Below are 20,683 nucleotides of genomic sequence, written 5' to 3' on the forward strand. Positions count from 1 at the left end.
GATAGGGTACTTAGATATGCACATATTCCCACCTTGAAATTGGGCCTGCAGCGCATGTCGCAACTGAAGGTACCTGTAGAAGAGGGTACGCGGCACGAGAAATCTTTCCTGAATCTGCAAGAATGAGATCAGCTGCCCTCCCTCATATAGATCCCCCAACACTAGAACCCCATACCTCCTCCACTCAGACACACCTTCCAACCGTGACAGGTGTGGGAACATACAGTTATCCCATATGGGGACTTCACTGGGAAAATCCTTGTAGGCATTCAGTTTGGACGCCTGCCATATCTGATGGGCTAGCTTGTGAAATGGAAGTGTGCCCTTTTGTAAATGACAAGAGCCTTCTAGGACAGGCCACAACGTAGATACCTGCAGATAGTCACGCAAATAGGATTCTGCGTTAGGCCGTGGAGCCTCAGTGAACCAGTACCTCCAAAATCTCATCTGGCTTGCTATAAAGTATAGGAAAAAGTCAGGAAGGGCAGCACCCCCTTGCAGCTTTGATCTCTGAAGAACCGAGAGTGAAAGCTTTCTTCTGGATTTGCCCCAGACAAAGGCTGCAATCAGAGCGTGAATGCGCTTGAAGAAGCCTTGGGGGACAGGAGTACACGAGTGGGACAACAGGTACAGACCCTTGGGCAGCAGCACCATCTTCACCAGATTCAATCTTTCCATAACTGACAATGGGAGGGACTACCATGTTCTTACTTTATCTTGAAACATGGATTCTGGGGGTTCAATATTCAAAGCGTATGAGAGCTGCGGTACCTTGGTAATCATTACCCCTAGATACTTGAACCTATCAACTACAGGCAGGTTGTGGTGACATTCCGGCCAGTCGTGTTCCCATAGGGACATAATGGCAGACTTGCCCCAATTTATGTGTTACCCAGAGTATTGCCCAAAAGACTATGACTACAATCGCTCTCGGGAGAGACACTTCCGGATCAGACAAACAGGATCAAGTCATCCGCATACAATCCTATCCTATCCTCCCTGCCTCCTACAGACACCCCTGTGTAGATTGGATCCTGTCTAAGTCTAATGGCCAAGTGTTCTATCGCTATTGCGAACAACAGAGGCGAGAGCGGGCAGCCCTGCCTTGTACCCCTAAGTAGGGAAAGCCTGTCAGAGTATGAACCATTTAGCTGAATACATGCAGAGGGATTACTATAAAGAATGCCAATCAATCTAATAAAATTGGGACCAAAGCCAAAGCTCCTCAGCACAGCTGTTAAGAAGGGCCATTCTAGAGAGGTGAAAGCTTTAGCTGTATCTAGGGAGGGTAATGCCCACCTTGCTTTCTCGGCAACTCCCACCTGCACAATCACTTCTGCTCTCCTAATGTTATCGGAGGTGGATCTCCCAGACATAAAGCCAGACTGGTCAGAAAGAATCAGACGTGATCACCTTGTTCAATCTATTGGCTAGAATCCTAGTCAGGATTTTATAGTCCAAGTTCAAAAGGGAAATTGGATGATAAGATCCGCAGTCCAACGGGTCCTTGCCGGGTTTCAAAATCACAACAATGGAGGAATTGTACATCAAGTCCGGCAATGATCCGCAGGAGTGCGCCGCTTTATATAACTTCAACAGCTGTGGGCCCAGACTCTCCCCATACTTAGAATACACCTCCACCGGAATGCTATCCAGACCAGGAGCCTTCCCTGACGGTAACTCCTTAATGGCTCTCTCCACTTCCTCCAAAGTGATATCCTCCTCCATAATACCCCTGTCCAGGTCATTCAGCCGAGAGTAGGAAACCTCACTGAGGTACAATTCTAGCTCCTGCCCCGAGTAACTAGCCGCCGACCTGTATAGATCCGCATAAAATATGTGAAAGCATTTCAATATATCCTGCACCGTCTCCACTATGCGTCCATCAGCCGCTCATAAGCAAAGTACTGGTGGAGCCATAGTGTTGGTGCGCGCTATATGCGCAAGCAACTTTCCAGTCTGATTGCCTGTTTCGAACGACTGTTGCTTAAAAGGAAAAAAAGTTTTCTCTTACTCTTTTCTTCCAACATGTACTGCCTTCCCCTAGACATCCACTCCACCCTGCGCTCCTCAGTGGGGATCTCAGTAAACTCCCTCTCAGCCTCCCTGCAACTGGCATGTAAATCATCCTCCCTGCGATGTGCGTCTCTCTTGACATATGATATGGAGGACTTAAGACACCCCCTGAGGTACGCCTTCAGTGTCTCCCACAACAGTAAGGGATCAGTAAAATCATCCTGGACCTCAAAAAACATGCTCAGCTGATCTGGGATTCTGTCGGTTAAACCAGAAAGGTTGTATGCACATTTTACCGCCCGTGCGGTAGAGATTGCCAGCTCCGCCAGCAGCGGGGCATGATCGGAGTGTATACTGGCCCATGCTGAATGTCTACCAGGTCAGTATACACTATGGAGTTACCGAATAGGTAGTCTATTCTAGACAGAGCTCCTCTGGAGAGGGTGAAACAGGAATATTTCCTAGTATGTGGGTTCCTGGCTCTCAACATATCTATCCATCCCATCTCTTGGGAGATCCTAGCAAGGATGGTGTTTTCCCCACCTAGCTCACCTCTGTCAGCCCTGCAGCTAAATCTGTCCAGGTCTTCGCTCTCCACTTGGTTGAAATCCCCCATACACAAGAAGCGGGCAGCGGGATAATTGGCCATGAAGCCCACGACTGCTTGCAACAGGGAGAGAGATGCAGGAGGTGAATTATACAAATTAACAATCACATAGGGAACACAGTCAATATGAGCAAATATGAAAATGTACTGTCCCCCTGGGTCCACCACTGAATGATGAACCTCGCATCTGAGGCTTCTATGAAACAGCAGGGCAACTCCTCTGGAGTGAGAGCTACCGTAGGCACAAAAAAATGCTGGGCCCATGGTTTTTTAAGCCTGTTTCCCGTTTCCGGGGTGAGATGGGTCTCCTGAAGACCCAGTATATGTGGGTTAAAGGATCTAATCTGGGAAAACACTGCAATCCTCTTTTTAGGGTCGCCCAAACCTCTCACGTTCCATGACATCACTCTCAAGGGGGCCATGGTGACACTAGTATTGAATCAAAGACCTATATCCCCTCACATAATACATATACCAACAGTGCAGACACCAGAACCATATGATACAGTTGATCCTCTGCTAACATCATGGAAGAATTCGGCCATACTTGAAAAGTGTAAGCTTGAGCATGCAGTAACACAACAAATAACAATAACATAGGTGACCTGAGTGTGTCAGGTACAGAACCAACTAACTTAGTGATCCTTAACTCGGAGACCTGCATAGTGTAGATAGGTGTTATTACCACACAGGTAGTGCCCCTTTCTTCATTACCGCTGAGTCATAAAAACTGCCAGCCTTAACACAAGATAGTGGGACAAGTTGATATAGCGTCCTCGAATTTACTCAAAGAGGCCCCTAAGGAATAAGTGTGCCCTCCCTGGAAGCCAGCAAACTGAAGCAGCCTTCTTAAAACGTGGCCGGAAAACACCATATCTCGTAATAAAGTCAGGGAGTCACAGGACAAGTCCCATCCGTAATAGACATGAGAGAATGAGTAATACTTGCTGTGGAGAGACGGTGAGTAGATCAACGCTGTGGAGGACACGCAGACTTCCTCGAGGCCCAGTCCTCAGCCTCCCTGGGATCGCTAAAGAAAACTGTTTTGTCGCCGTCTATTACTCTGAGGCGAGCTGGATAGGCCATTGAGTACTGTAGGTTCAGTTCCCGGAGACGGAGTTTAACCTCCACGAACGTGGCCCTCCTCTTCTGGAGATCGGCCGAGAAATCTGGGAATAGGGAGACCCTTGCATTATCATGCATGATATCCTGCTTGCTCCTAGCCTGGCTAAGAATAAGGTCGCGATACCTCCAATTCCAAAGGCACGCCAGGAGTCGTCTTGGGGGAGCCCCGGGTGGGGGGTGTCTGGCTGGAACATGATGGGCCCTCTCCACCGCATACGTAGGAGAGAAGGGCGCCTCAGGGAACTGCTCCTTAAACCAGGTCTCCAAGAATGCCGCCGGATCTCTGCCCTCAGCTTTCTCAGGTAGGCCCAGGATTCTCACATTATTGCGACGTGATCTATTTTCCAGGTCATCGCATTTCTGTTGCCACTGACCCACTGATTGCTCCAATTCTTGCACTCTCCCTTCCATCGGTCTGGTCAGGTCTTCCAGGGCAGACACCCAGTCCTCAGTAGTCTTGACCCGATCCCACAGTTGCTGCATATAATGGCGGAGCAGGCTGACATCCACTCTCACCTCCTCCAGCTTCCCGGGGAGCGAGGACTGGCATGATGATATCGCCACCAGCAGCTGATCGTAGGCAGCTTTGAGGGTAAACTCTGGCTCGATATTGTCCTCAGCCTCTGCCTGCTGGGCAGCCTGCCCGCGGGTGACTGCAGCGCGCGTTGGAGTTGCAGTCGCGGCGCCATTTTGGGCCTCAGATCTGGCGAACTCTTTCAGCCTCTCAGCTGCTGTCTGTGCTTTGTTGGGCCCCATAATCTGTGTGCGGGGTCTCCTCCTGCGTCTACACAATCCACTCTGTGCCTGGAGTCGGCAGTTTGTCAGGATGGTGCAGGATTGTAGAGGGTAAGCGGAGCTGCTCTCAAACGCGTGCTCTCATGCCGGCAGTTGGCCATGCCCCCCGTGGCAGCCCCTTTAACAGTGACCTCCACAGTGCCCGCCCCTTTAACAGTGAACTCCACAGTGCCCACCCCTTTAACAGTGACTTCCACATTGCCCATCCCTTAAATAGTGACCGCCCCTTTAACAGTGACCTCTACAATGCCTGCCCCTTTAACAATGACCTCCACAAGGCCCGCCTTTTAACAGTGAACTCCACAGTGCCCATCATTTTAACCGCCTCCGGACCGCCTAACTCAGATCTGCAGTCCGGAGGCGGCAGCTCTGCGCAGAGTGACGCATATACGCGTCATCTCGCGAGAGCCGTGACTTCCTTTGAATGCGCGCACACAGGCACGCGAATTCACAGGAACGGAAGGTAAGAGACAGGATCTCCAGCCTGCCAGCGGCGATCGTTCGCTGGCAGGCTGGAGATGCATTTTTTTAACCCCTAACAGGTATATTAGACGCTGTTTTGATAACAGCGTCTAATATACCTGCTACCTGGTCCTCTGGTGGTCCCTTTTGTTTGGATCGACCACCAGAGGACACAGGTAGCTGTGTAAAGTACCACAAAACACCACTACACTACACTACACTACACCCCCCTGTCACTTATTAACCCCTTATGAACCCCTGATCACCCCCCTGTCATTGATCACCCCCCCTGTCATTGATCACCCCCCCTGTCATTGATCACCCCCCCTGTCATTGATCACCCCCCCTGTCATTGATCACCCCCCCTGTCAGGCTCCGTTCAGACGTCTGTATGATTTTTACGGATCCACGGATACATGGATCGGATCCGCAAAAAACATACGGACGTCTGAATGGAGCCCTACAGGGGGGTGATCAATGACAGGCGGGTGATCACCCATATAGATTCCCTGATCACCCCCCCTGTCATTGATCACCCCCCCTGTCAGGCTCCGTTCAGACGTCCGTATGATTTTTACGGATCCACGGATACATGGAACGGATCCGCAAAACACATACAGACGTCTGAATGGAGCCTTACAGGGGGGTGATCAATGACAGGGGGGGTGATCACCTCATATACTCTCCCTGATCACCCCCTGTCATTGATTACCCCTCTGTCATTGATCACTTCCCTGTCAGGCTCCGTTCAGACGTCCGTATGATTTTTACGGATCCACGGATACATGGATCGGATCCGCAAAACACATACGGACGTCTAATTGGAGCCTTACAGGGGGAGATCAATGACAGGCGGGTGATCACCCATATAGATTCCCTGATCACCCCCCTGTCAGGCTCCGTTCAGACGTCCGTATGATTTTTACGGATACATGGATCGGATCCGCAAAACACATACGGAGGTCTGAATGGAGCCTTACAGGGGGGTGATCAATGACAGGCGGGTGATCACCCATATAGATTCCCTGATCACCCCCCTGTCATTGATCACCCCCCTGTAAGGCTCCATTCAGACGTCCATATGATTTTTACGGATAAACGGATACATGGATCGGATCCGCAAAACACATACGAACGTCTGAATGGAGCCTTACAGGGGGGTGATTAATGACAGGGGGGTGATCACCTCGTATACACTCCCTGATCACCCCCTGTCATTGATCACCCCCCTGTCAGGCTCCGGTCAGACGTCCGTATGATTTTTACGGATCCACGGATACATGGATCGGATCCGCAAAACACATACGGGCGTCTGAATGGAGCCTTACAGGGGGGTGATCAATGACAGGGGGGTGATCACCCCATACAGACTCCCTGATCACCCCCCTGTCATTGATCACCCCCTGTAAGGCTCCATTTAGAATTTTTTTTGGGCACAAGTTAGCGGAAATAGATATTTTATTTTTCTTACAAAGTCTCATATTCCACTAACTTGTGTCAGAAAATAAAATCTCACATGAACTCACCATACCCCTCACGGAATCCAAATGCATAAAATTTTTTAGACATTTATATTCCAGACTTCTTCTCACGCTTTCAGGCCCCTAAAATGCCAGGGCAGTATAAATACCCCACATGTGACCCCATTTCGGAAAGAAGACACCCCAAGGTATTCCGTGAGGGGCATATTGAGTCCATGAAAGATTGAAATTTTTGTCCCAAGTTAGCGGAAATGGAGACTTTGTGAGAAAATTGATTATTTTTTTTGTATTTTCTCACAAAGTCTCCCTTTCCGCTAACTTGGGACAAAAAAAAAAATTCGATGAACTCGCCAGGCCCCTCATTGAATACCTTGGGGTGTCTTCTTTCCAAAGTGGGGTCACATGTGGGGTATTTATACTGCCCTGGCTTTTTAGGGGCCCGAAAGCGTTAGAAGAAGTCTGGGATCCAAATGTCTAAAAATGCCCTCCTAAAAGGAATTTGGGCCGCTTTGCGCATCTAGGCTGCAAAAAAGTGTCACACATCTGGTATCGCCGTACTCAGGAGAAGTTGGGCAATGTGTTTTGGGATGTCATTTTACATATACCCATGCTGGGTGAGATAAATATCTTGGTCAAATGCCAACTTTGTATAAAAAAAAAAGGAAAAGTTGTGTTTTGCCAAGATATTTCTCTCACCCAGCACGGGTATATGTAAAATGACACCCCAAAACACATTCCCCAACTTCTTCCGAGTACGGCGATACCAGATGTGTGACACTTTTTTGCAGCCTAGGTGGGCAAAGGGGCACACATTCCAAAGAGCACCTTTTGGATTTCACTGGTCATTTCTTACAGATTTTGATTGCAAACTTCTTCTCACGCATATGGGCCCCTAAAATGCCAAGGCAGTATAACTACCCCACAAGTGACCCCATTTTGGAAAGAAGACACCTGAGGGTATACCGTAAGGGGCATGGCGAGTTCCTAGAATTTTTTATTTTTTTTGTCACAAGTTAGTGGAATATGAGACTTTGTAAGAAAAAAATAAAATAAAAAAATGAATCATCCGCTAACTTGTGACAAAAAATAAAAAGTTCTATGAACTCACTATGCCCATCAGTGAATACCTTAGGGTGTCTACTGTCCAAAATGGGGTCATTTGTCTGGTGTTTGTATTGTCTGGGCATTGTAGAACCTCAGGAAACATGACAGGTGCTCAGAAAGTCAGAGCTGTTTTAAAAAGCGGAAATTCACATTTTTGTACCATAGTTTGCAAACGCTATAACTTTTACCCAAACCAATTTTTTTTACCCAAACCAATTATTTTTATCAAAGACATGTAGAACAATAAATTTAGTGAAAAATGTATATATGAATGTCGTTTTTTTTGCAAAATTTTACAACTTAAAGTGAAAAATGTCATTGCAAAAAAATCGTTAAATTTCGTTTAATAACAAAAAAAGTAAAAATAATGTCAGCAGCAATGAAATACCACCAAATGAAAGCTCTATTAGCGAGAAGAAAAGGAGGTAAAATTCATTTGGGTGGTAAGTTGCATGACCGAGCAATAAACGGTGAAAGTAGTGTAGTGCACAGTGCATAAAGTGCACAGTGCATTAAAATTCCTAATTTGTATACCTTGCTGGGAGTATATATACAATAAGCTGAATAGATGGCTGGCGCCAGCCATCTATTCAGCTTATTGTATATATACCCCCAGCAAGGTATACAAATTAGGAATTTTAATGCACTGTGCACTTTATTATTATTGGCACTTTAAACATACACTATGACTATATAGCTCGATTATAGCACTATGACATATGTAGAATGGGCGTGTTAGTCTGTTTACATGGATATGAGTCACAGATGAGTGAATTGTTATATGTCCACAAAAGGGGAGTGTACCATTTTTGTATTGGTTGATGAATTGATTGGTAACAACCTTACTATGTATTTATATTGGCACTATTGCACTTTATGTTTCACCTGACTTGAGAAAGGTTTTGTGAGAGAACCGAAACGTTGTCATTTGATGTGTGAATAAAAGAGCACATTTTATCTTTCAAGGAGTGCTGCGAACCTTTCTTTGCTGTTTGCTGTCCTGAGTCGAGGGACTATCGCGAGCACCCTACATTCTACACAAGTTCTCAAGGGAGTGCTGCCACAGTTTCATTACGGATCTACTTACGATTGAAGGCTCTGCACCCAATCCTACCAAAATACAAGGTAGTACTTTTCAACAAAGGGACATTGACGCACATGTCTTTTCATACAGCGATGTGGATATACAGAGGATTATGGGCAATGTGGAGGGGGACGCTGCCTTCCTCAATGTTCCCTCGGCTATTAACATAAAAAGGGACTATGAAAGTATCACGAAGAAGTTGGTATCCATTGAGCTGCATTTGCTTACTAGCGCAATATTATAAAAATAAGCGCATACCAAGGGGAATGCGCTCCCACCTAATACCCAATATGTTTTCACAAGATATTGATTTTAGATCACGATTTGAAGCTATTGCAAACAAATATTCGATGGATGTTATGTTATTAAACATTGAATTTTCAAAGAAAGAAATGGCTGCATTGAAATGTAAACTACAGGAGGCCGAACATCAGCTTAAATCTATTTTGACTACCAACGATGCTGAAGCGTTTCTGATAAAACAACAGGCATTTTTGGAGAAGATGCGAAAAGACCTTGAGGAGATCAAGAGGTCTAAGTGGCACAGAGATCAGAGTGCTTACAAGTCTGGCCATGTTTATACTTGGGAACAACCCTGGCATGCCGTCAGGAACATAATTCCAAGAAAGATACCCAGACAGAATAAGGATATGAAGAAATGGGTGAGCAATAGAGATATAATAAATGAGAACAGCAATGTTACTCCTTCTGGGACTTTTTTAGGAGCACATTACAATATGGGAGATGCCCCACAAGAAGAGGAGGTCGAAGACACAGAAGATCTGGGAAAAACGAGAGCTCAAAGATTGACGAGGACCAACAATTCCAGACAAATGAATGCCAAGAAGAAATAGAGAAGAATGTAGTGGTAAACATTTCTTCACATATATTGACTGAACATGAATTGAGAGTTTTGAATAAAGGATTCTCCTTTTGTCCACAGGCTAAGCCTGATTGGTTTCAGCTGGAACTGGACTTGAACCGCCTCTTCAGGAATCTTGGACTGAGGGTGTGGTTCGACTCTGGTTCCACTGATACTTCTATTGCAGATGAGGCTGTCTCATCAGAGATGGGTTTAACATTGAGACAATTTGGTTTACATTTAAAAAGTGACTTTTTTTCCCATTGTGAATTCACATGCCCTGGAATGTTTTATTGAGGCAGTGAAAAGAGATATTGCTTTATTAAGGCGAAAAACTAAATCTGATGCATTTGTAAAACCAAATATCACTGTGCAAGAAATGTCTGCCCTAGAGAGTCTGTCCATGAACCCCGATCTCACCATAAAACCCGCTGACAAAGGGGGTGGGATCGTGGTCATGGACACCTCTCAATATGTAAAGGAGATACACAGACAATTAGCAGAACCTGGTGTGTACAAACCATTGGGTAAGGACCCCAGGTTTGAGATTGTCAGAAAAATAGAGGCTCAGTTGAGTTTGGCAGAGGAAAAGGGCATTATTGACAAACAACTTAAGGAGTTTTTGGTGGTGAAGTCTCCCGTTACCCCAACTATATATGTATTACCCAAAATACATAAGAGGTTAAAAAGACCCTCCGGGACGGCCTCTAATTTCTGGCAGGAACTCGATTTTCTCAAATATTAATGTCTTTCTTGACAAAGTATTAAGAGAATATGCCATGGGTGCTAAATCATATATCAGGGACACTGGAGACTTCATCACCAAATTGAGAGGGATACGGATCCCGAAGGGGGCTATATTAGCGTCTTTTGACATTGTATCACTGTATACCTCGATCAATCATGAAAAGGGCTTACTGGCAGTCGCGGAGATGCTGCATGATTCGCAGTATCCAGCCCATACTCGCCAGTTTATTTTGACACTATTGGAGCTGTCGCTGCGGAACAATTATTTTGTGTTCGAAGTACAGTTCTATTTGCAGATGGTGGGCGCAGCGATGGGGTCCAACGCCGCACCCACCTATGCAAACATATTTGTGCGGTCATTTGAGGAACGTCTTGTCTATGTATCTCCCCAATTCAACCAAGTTTTGACGTGGTGGACATACATAGATGATATTTTCCTTATCTGGACCGGCACCATGGACGCACTGATGGACTTTCATGTACACTTGAACTCCTTGGATAAGGAGATCCAGTTTACATTAACGGCATCGGTGGACCGGGTGCAGTATCTTGATACCCAGGTTTATGTAGAAGATGAACAAATACACATGGATTTGAATATAAACCCCACTGATAAGAACACATTGTTACATTTTGCAAGTGGACATCCAAGAAGAATGATAAATTCGCTACCTTTTAGTCAAATGCTCAGAGTAAGGAGTTAGCTACCATTTAGTCAAATGCTCATCGTTTGTGAATAGGGAATACCCCAGAAATCTGGTGAAAAGACATGCTGATAAAGTGAGAGGCATGTCCAGAGAAGAGTTGTTAGCTACTAAACCAAAACAGGCTAGTGAGAGGTTACCGTTTGTGTCATTTTATAATGAATTAAGTCCAAATATAGAGCGCATAGTTAGGCGTCATTGGGGAATATTAAGCAGCGGTCATCCTACCATAGCGGCCTTTAAGGAACCGCCTATGATGGCATACAAAAGAGCAAGGAATATCAGGGACAAAGTGGGGCACTCCAAAGTTCCAGAGAAAAGTCAATTAAGACAAACTTTTTTAAAAACGAAATGTACAGGATGTTTCCCCTGTTTGGGGTGTGTGAATTGCAGACTCAGGCATAAGGGGTCTGCATTCACGCATCCCGAAATGGGAGAGATATTCAATATTAAATATTATCTCACATGTGATTCATAGTGGGTAATTTATGTGCTATGGTGCCCTTGCAAAAAGCTTTATGTGGGTGAAACCACATGTGATCTGAAAACGAGGTTGAATAACCACAGACAATCTATTAGAAATAAAAGATCTACCGGTTTCAAAACATTTTGTGGAGAAGATTTATAAAGAAAGTGATTTGAGATTTATGATCTTGGATCATGTTAAACCATTAGAAAGAGGAGGGGATAGGCTAACTGTTTTAAAGAAAAATGAGCTCAGATGGATCTTCTGTTTGGACACTTTGAAACCGAAAGCACTAAATGTCAAATTTAGGGTAACAGAGGGGATGGTGGGTTAATACCCTGTCTCTGTTGTCCATTCTTCTTGTATGTCCAGAACGCTGTATTGGGTGAATCCCGTGGAAAATCATACTGTTTAATTACACTATAATATGATCGATTATGTTACTTGTTTAACTGTGTAGCAGCATTGTTATCTTAACTTGCTGGGATGGCAATTAGGGCTATAGAAAGTAATGGTGATGGGTAGGATGGTATATAGAGGTATTGCCCAAAAGATTGCCCTGCTGTAAAATGGCAGAAATGATAAGTGAAGTGACGCTGGCTGATGCGTTTACGAACGTGCCGGCACGTGATGCACGGGTCGTGAGTGACGCAGTACGCCACGGCGCTTTAACCTCGCCTGTTGGTGACGCATATAGTTTGTGTGCGGCCGAACAGCTGGTGAGTGATTGGCACAAGCGTAGTGGCGAGGACGAGACGCGCAGAGGCACCGCGTACCTACACGAGACAAGACGCCAGCCATCTATTCAGCTTATTGTATATATACCCCCAGCAAGGTATAGAAATTAGGAATTTTTATGCACTGTGCACTTTATTATTATTGGCACTTTAAACATACACTATGACTATATAGCACGGTTATAGCACTATGATATATGTAGAATGGGCTTGTTAGCCTGTTTACATGGATATGAGTCACAGATGAGTGAATTGTTATATGTCCACAAAAGGGGAGTGTACCATTTTTGTATTGGTTGATGAATTGATTGGTAACAACCTTACTATGTATTTATATTGGCACTATTGCACTTTATGTTTCACCTGACTTGAGAAAGGTTCTGTGAGAGAACCAAAACGTTGTCATTTGATATGTGTGAATAAAAGAGCACATTTTATCTTTCAAGGAGTGCTGCGAACCTTTCTTTGCTATTGTGGTGAAACCAACCTCGCCACGGTTTGCCAGCCTCTTGCCCCAGGATTAGGGCCCTTTGAGATACTTTTGCTAACTTTTAAACCCCTGAACCTATTCAAGTGAATTTTGGATAGGTTTGTCCCCAAGTTATACTGTTTAAATTGATGTAAGTTATATGTATGGACAATGTAATCTCACAAAGTTGTAGCAATTTATAACAAGTGTAACTTGTCAGCTTGGGAGGAATATGCTGGGTGTGTTTCTATTGTCCCATTGTCCCATTGTGAGTTTAAATGGTGATGTCTGTCCTGTTGTCTCCACATGTGTATTGGTGATCTCCCCTTTGTCCTGAGAGATAATTGGATTGCCCTCGGTCGTCTCCGGGACAGAGAGGAGGAAACCATGATGCATTGTGGGGATGTGTTGTATCTGTTCTGTGTCGCAGTCTCCCTTCTGGTCCTCTAGGGGGCGTGAGCGATTGGTTGCTGTACTTGCATTGTGTGTGTTGTAAGATATTGATTGGTTGGATTTCAAAACCCTGTGGGCAGTACCATGTTTGTTTTTTATGAATAAAAGAGGCTGTATCTGAAGTACAGTCAGACCACTGCTGACCCTCAACACGGAGCCTTGTCTCGTCATTGGGGGGATTCCCTGTATGCTGTTGGAGACTGATTGCCAGGAGTGTAAGCTGACTGTATGCTTTTCCTGTTCGTCTGCTAGCAGCTATTCGCGAGGTTCCAGTTGAGTGTTATTTTGTATCCAGTTCGGGAGTTTGGTGTTCTGCAGTAGCTGTGCCTGTCTCTCAGAAAGGGGCATATCGCCTAAATGGATTTTAACCCCTTGTCTGCTGAAACGGTCCGTTACAGCTATATATATATAAATTCCTGCCACATATTTCCAAAACCTGCTGGGACCCAAGACTGAAGCTGTAACTTGTATGGATTTAAAGCTGCATTAAGTAAAGACGAGTTGGGCGATATTCCCTGTCTGGATCTTAATTATTCCATCAAAACTCCTATTAACAGCACTCATTTTGTTGCATGTGAGCTGGGATACAGGAGTCCAGCCATACCAAGGTAGGATACACCGTTGACACTGCATAAAGACATTATCCCCCTCTGGCATTCCTCACCTGGTATGAGCTATTCCAACTTAAAAGGGCCCTGCTACAGTACCTGCGCAAGCTGCAACTGGCGTCACGAACTTATACACATATAAAACTGACCCTCTGCATAGCAACCCCACTGACCCAGTGTCCCGCTTATTGCCATTTCTTAGTTGTCTCTTGCTGCATCACATCACTGACATGACACAGACTCTTCCCTCAAAATCTTCAGAGTGCAATAAACAGCTTAAATAAACTAGCACATCAAAACACATCTGTATATAATCCTATCATTTGCGAAACAATCTGCTGAGCCTGTAACATAGTCTGTTGTGTGTGATACTGCCTGCTTAGTGGTGCATTTAATATTATCTTGAATGATAATGTCTGGTGTGTTGTGCATCTAAAACTATCATCTGCGATACAGTCTATTTCTGTATCAAAGATTATTATGTGTGATACTGCCTGCTGAAGTGTGTATCTAAGGCCTAACGCACACGAACGTATCCGTTTTGCAGTCTGTGAATCGCAGATCCATAAAATAAGAATACCATCCATGTAAGATCCACATTTTTTTGCAGACCCATTGACTTTATTGTGTTTGAGTTCCACATTTTGAGGACCCGAATAGTGTTAGAAATACTTTCTGAGGCTAAACAAAGAACAGGCAGACAGTCTTTTAGGTCTAACTGACCTCTGCTCGGTAAATGCACGAGCACTTAACTGCCATCTAGTGAACATACAATACACTAGGCATATAGCAATGACATACAGTGGTTGTTGCTTATACAATACAAACCTTGTATGCTAACAAATAGGACATTTTCTGTCTTTTGCAGAAAGGATATATGGATACGGAAAGCACATGGACGTCATCCATGTGCTTTCCACTTCTGTATGTCAGTTGCACAAAACATAGAACATATCCTATTCTGGTCCTCGAATTAAGGGCTTAATTCCAGTACTGGGTAAGTGCTTATAACATATTCAACATTTACTAATTTTTTTAGGAGCTGAGGATGTATCCTTTTCTCCCTAAAACATGCAAGGGAGAGAAGGATCAGTCAACCCATTATTATACATATCAATATAGACAGTGGCCTGATACCAGGCTACTCAACTCCCTGGATTGGTGCAGACTAAGCTCCAGAGCCCGGCATGGTAGGGGCACTCATATTCAAAGCGCACCCTTCCACCAAGTATACAGCGTCCACCACTGGGGATAAATTTTTGTTGTCCGGGTGCCGTTATGCAGGTCCTGGGGTCTTCTATGCTCCTGTGACCTTCAAGGACCTGGAAGTAACGTCCCAATGTCCAGTTCACCCCCAGCATCTGACGTCACACTTCGGCAGCCGGAGGGAGCTCATCACAACGGCCCTTTGGTTGCCAAATTGCCTCCACTGCATGAAGTCCTATGGGACTGCCGCAGGAGGACATTTCTCAGGGGTCACCAGCTAATGGTGCCTGAGCCCAGGCCACCATGAGAGGAGGGAGAACCGACCTACGGATCCAACCTTGGCCTGACTCTTCATTAGTAAGGTAGGCCCCATGTGAGCCTTCATGCACCTCTCCAGTCTTCCTTCCTGGTAGGACAGGAAAAACACTGGTGATGGAGGGGAGGGGGTCGGATTTCAACCTTTGTGTTTTTCCTATCCTATCAGAGGAAGTCAGTCTTAGGATGTGGTGTCATGGAGACGACTGGGGAAAACACCTGTTAGACACTGTGCACATTGGGGGTTATTTATTAAGACCATCATTTTTTACCTTTTTACGCTGGAGTTCCTGCCGGAAGATAATTCTAATTTATGATGGGGCATGGGCATCTTCATAAATTAGGCACATCTTTTGCGCCTGCAAAATATATATGAACTTTTACACCCGCAACGTAAAAAGGCCCATGCAACAAATATTTGGCACAAGTGTGTAAAAAGTTTCAAAAATGGGGTTGTGTAACAAATTTGCTTCAAAAATAGGTGTTAAACTGTTCGTAAATGATCCACATTGTGTGATACAACAGCACATGAAGATACAACTATGCTGATAACTGCAGATACAGCCGTCTTCATTGCTGCAACTCTGAGAGCTAGGTGAAATTCAAGCCAGAGGGAGAGGCTTGTTACCCCACGTGAGTCAAGCAAAGAGTGCATTGTTTAAGTTTAAATCATGTCCACCTAATTCCTTCCACCATGTTGGCATAACTACTGTGAAGGGGCACAATGTGGGTATTATGACTATGAGGGAGCACAATATAGGCATTACTGCTGTGAAGGGGTGCAATGTGGGCATTCCTAGTGTAAAGGGAGCACAATGTGAACATAACTACTGTAAGGGGGCACAATGTGAGCATAACTACTGTGAAGAGGCACAATATGAGCTTAACTACTGTGAGGAGGCACAATATGAGCTTAACTACTGTGAGGAGGCACAATATGAGCTTAACTACTGTGAGGAGGCACAATGTGGGCATAACTACAGGTGCATCTCAATAAAAATTAGAATTTTAATAATAATAAATTAGTATATCATAGAAATGTTAATTTATTCTAGTAATACAGTTCAAAAAGTGAAACTCATATTATATAGATTCAATCGTTTACCTATTTGCTGTTAATGAAAATTCAACAGTCAGTATCTCAGAAAATTAGAATATTGTGAAAATGTTCAATATTGTAGACTCGTGGTGTCAAATTTGAATCAGCTAATCAACACAAAACATCTGCCAAGTTTTCCTGGTCCCTCAGTCTGTTTCAGTAGGCTACATAATCATGTGGAGGAGACCGTCATTGACTACCTTCACAAGGAGGGTAAGCCACAAAAGATTATTCATAAAGAAGCCTTTAACACCAGTTTTCACCTTAAGGACCAGGCTGATTTTTGTAAATCTGACATGTGTCACTTTATGGGGTAATAACTTGGAACACTTTTACTTATCCAAGCTATTCTGAGACTGTCTTCTTATGACTCATTGTACTTTTTAATAGTGGTAAATTTGAATCAATATGTTTCACCTTTATTATAAAAAATAAATAAAAAATACAACATTTACCACAAATTTTGAAAAAAAGAAAAAAAAATTGAAATTTTTATTTCTCTGCTTTTAAGATGGAGAGTGATACCTCATAAAACATTTACTACTTAACATTCCTTATATGTCTTTATGTCTATATGTCTTTATGTTGCCATCGTTTTGTAAATATTTTATTTTGTTAAGACTTTAAAAGGCTTAGAATTTTAGAAGCACTCTAACATTTTCTGGAATGTTTCCAAAACCCACTTTTTAAAGGAACAATTCAGTTAAGAAGTCACTTTGTGGGACTTGCATAACAGCAACCACCCATAAATGACCGAATTTTATAAACTACACATTGATTTTACAAAACTGATTTTGCAAACTTTGTTAACTATTAACGGACAAGAATTAACGGAAAATTGAGGTGAAATTTGACATTTTCATTTTTTTTCCAGATTTTCCATTTGGATTCATTTTTCCTGTAACACAGCAAGGATTAAAAGTCAAACAACCCTCAATATTTTTCAGCCTGATTTTGCAGTTTACATAAACACATCACATGTAGTCATAAACTGCCAAGTAGGATTTGGCAAAAAAATTGCTGCTAATTACTAATTCCAGTTCACCAGTTTTATTAGTCAGGCTTCTGGTATTAGTATACATACAAGTAAAAGTTTTTTTTTTACCCTACACAGTTTGTATCTTTTCTAGTCCCTGCCTCCATTACACCCCTATTAATTACCCCCCACCCCCCTCCAGTCCCTAGTTTAAACATTCCTCCAACCATCTAGGCATCTCTCCCCCCCAAAAAAGCGCACCTTCCCTGTTGAGGGCCACAAAAACAACACACCATTTATGAGTCCTGTCTTTGCGACAAATTGTCTTATGTGTACCCATAAGAATAGGAGTCTCCCACTACCAGCACCTGTCTGGCCTGACCAGTTCTCCTGGTCCTCTGCTTACTGAAACGGACATTTCCAGGGCTGACAGAGGAAGTGTCTTGCTGCAACAGTGACATTGAAAACTTGTGAGGTGTGTCAGATCAGGGCTAGCCTTTCTGGCACTCTTCCCTCTACTCCGCTTTTTAAATGTAATCCAGCTACCTACCTCACTTTCCCAGTCTTCCATACTGCTAATGTCCTCCTCATCTACACCATAGAGTGTCTGCTCAGTTAGCTGAAAACTAAGTAACATTATAGGAGGCACTATGGGGGCATGACTACTGTGTGGGGGCACGACTACTTTGTGGAGGCACTATGCAGGCATAACTACTGTGTGGCGGAACACTATGGGGGGAAAAGATACTGTGTAGAGGCACAATGGAGGGCATAAGTTGCTGTGCAGGGTCACTATTGAGCCATGACAACTGTATAGGGGCACTATGGGGGCATGACTTGCGGTGTGGGGACAATATGATGGCATAACTACTGTTGGGAGCACTATTAGTGCATAAATACTGTGTAAGGGACACTGTGGGGTTATAATACTGTGTGGGAGCACTATGTGGGCACAGCTGCTATTTTTCCTCTTCAATGTCCTGAAAGGCTAAAGACATAGGGGCACATTTATTAAGACTGGCGTCTTAGGACCATGTGCTGGCAGAGGATCTGCCGAAGTTATGAAGAGGCACAGGCCTCTCCATAACTTCGGCGCATTCCAGCGCCACTTCTAAATGTAAGACAGATTCCTAACTGTCTCACATTTAGACAATTTTCTACGCTTAAAATAGGCGTAGAAAATGATGAATGAGATGGGCCTGCTGCCGCCACGCCCACACTTTTAGACTGGCATGAGCGGGGTAAAGTTGCCCTGCCATCTGCACCTGAAATATGCCTATTATAGGTATATTTCAGTATAATAAATGACCTCGTAGATTTCTGGTCTAATTTGCACCATTTTTCTGGTCCACATGTGATAAACCCCTAGGGGTTGAGAAGTTGCATTGCTGTTGTGATGGATATAACATAAATAAAGAAGAATCTTCGTGTGAACATGGAATGCTGTCATCTTTTCGCATATTGATAAATTAGTTGGGCTGAGGACATCCCACTGGGCTACATGCTCATTTTTTGTAAAAGTGTCGAGAGAGTATAAAATAGGACTTATTTATTATACTTATATAGCACTGACATATTCCGCAGCGCTTTACAGACAGTTTCCTATCAGTATGTCTTTGGAGTGTGGGAGGAAACTGGAGTACCAAGAGGAAATCCACGCAAACACGGGGAGGAAACTACAAACTCCATAATACGGATTCGAACCTAGGACCCCAGTGCTGCAAGGCAGCAATGCAAACCACATAGCCACTGTAACTTATGCCAAAAATGATGCCTTTTGTATGCCAGAAAACTGGTGTACAAAAATAATACATTCTTCTATATGCGTTTTTTGTTTTTTTTGCAGAATCTTGAGGTCACTGGAATTTGTATTAAGATGGACCATGCACAGCATGGGGATTTTTTCTTGAGCTTTTACATATACTGTAACTTCTAATATGGCAGGAAAAAACTATATTACAATAATCTTGTATGTAAAAACACTTGAAACATACAACTTTTTTTTTTTTTTTTACAGGGAATGTCTGGAAAGGCAACGGGTTCTCTTTAAATAAACCACCAAATAAAAATAAAATATGAAAGGAAAAGTGTTTAAATCTCCTTGTTTTGGATCCACTTCTGGTATACTCCTACTGTAAATGTAGATATGACAATACATGAAAATATTTAAATGCTTTAAAACTGACTTATTATAACTCATCAGCACAACGTTACAAAGTATATGTTTCACTTTAAATAGCAGTTTAGCTTGAAAACAAGGCTGGATTCAGATCTGTGCTATGAACTCCGGCAGAGGAACAGACTGCCAGAGTTCATCGTATCTGGCATAGCCGGAAACCACCGTGCACCGTCGGGTCCCCATTCACTATAATGGGATCCAGAGGTAAACTGGCCGATTTCCTGCTATGCCGGCTTTTAGACAGACCAAAAATGTTACTAAACAGATACAGATTATAGATCACATAGATGTGAACCTGGCCTAACATGTTGCCTGTCTATGTACGGTAAGTGTTTATATAACCTACATTATGTTATGCATGTTTTGATTGCTGACTCACCTTCTTCCTCAACTACAGCTGCATTAGTATTATCTCCACCTCCATTTGCCATGACTTATAGATGGAACAAGACCGAGGGAAGGGTTCAACGTACTCCAAGGATCCTGAAATATATAACTCATGTAAGGCACAAAAATGAAAACTGTCGGTGTGACTATAACCCAATTATAAAGAAATAGCTATAAATGAAATACTGTACACGGTATTTACAGCAAATTAAGTGTTAATATAAACCAGGCTTATATTACTTTAAAGATAATCTACACTAATAATTACTTTATTAAAATTTTAATTTCCTGATAAAATAATTGAAATAACTCTTATGCATTGTTGGGATTCTTTCTGGTAGGTTAGGCTAAGCCGGCGCAGTACAGAGGCAAATACAAATTCGCAATTCAAACTTGAGTGTTTATTCATTCACACATGGTGCCAAAAACAAAACGTCCCGGGTCTCAGCCCTCCAGCCCAGCACAGGCTTTAGATCCCGGTTTTTGACCTCACCTCGCTGAAAATCAGCCCAGCAGCACATGCTGGGAGGAATATACCTGTTTTCCCAGACCAAACCTCTCACTGTGTTACAGCATGCAGGAGTAATTTGGACAATAAGGCTATATGCACAGAGCAGTGAAATGTATACTGCAGTTTTTTCACACCGGATTTTGGCACAACTTTGCACCAGATCTTACCTTTGCATTGTAAAGGTTTAAATCTGCACTGAAAATCCACAACCCACATCTATTTAGCTGGTATGGTATTATGCTGTGGATTTGCTTAAAGAAAATCTAATCAGAAAATCAGCATGTAATATG

At 43.6% G+C, this 20,683-nt stretch overlaps 1 protein-coding gene across 2 annotated transcripts in view; it reads right to left on the reverse strand.

Annotated features, from left to right (window-relative positions):
• BAK1 (BCL2 antagonist/killer 1) overlaps positions 1-19,979 on the reverse strand; it is a 126,598-nt gene extending 106,619 nt beyond the window's left edge. Inside the window, exon 1 of one of the 2 annotated variants that reach the window (XM_044286309.1) lies at positions 19,875-19,979. The gene's annotated coding sequence lies outside the window, so the exon portion shown is untranslated. Of the gene's footprint in view, positions 1-15,513; positions 15,601-19,874 lie in introns of those variants that run through there. The other variant, XM_044286310.1, reaches the window with a different exon arrangement.
• Between the last annotated feature and the right edge of the window lie 704 nt (positions 19,980-20,683).

The sequence above is a fragment of the Bufo gargarizans genome, chromosome 3, assembly GCF_014858855.1.
Source record: "Bufo gargarizans isolate SCDJY-AF-19 chromosome 3, ASM1485885v1, whole genome shotgun sequence".
NCBI lineage: Eukaryota > Metazoa > Chordata > Amphibia > Anura > Bufonidae > Bufo > Bufo gargarizans.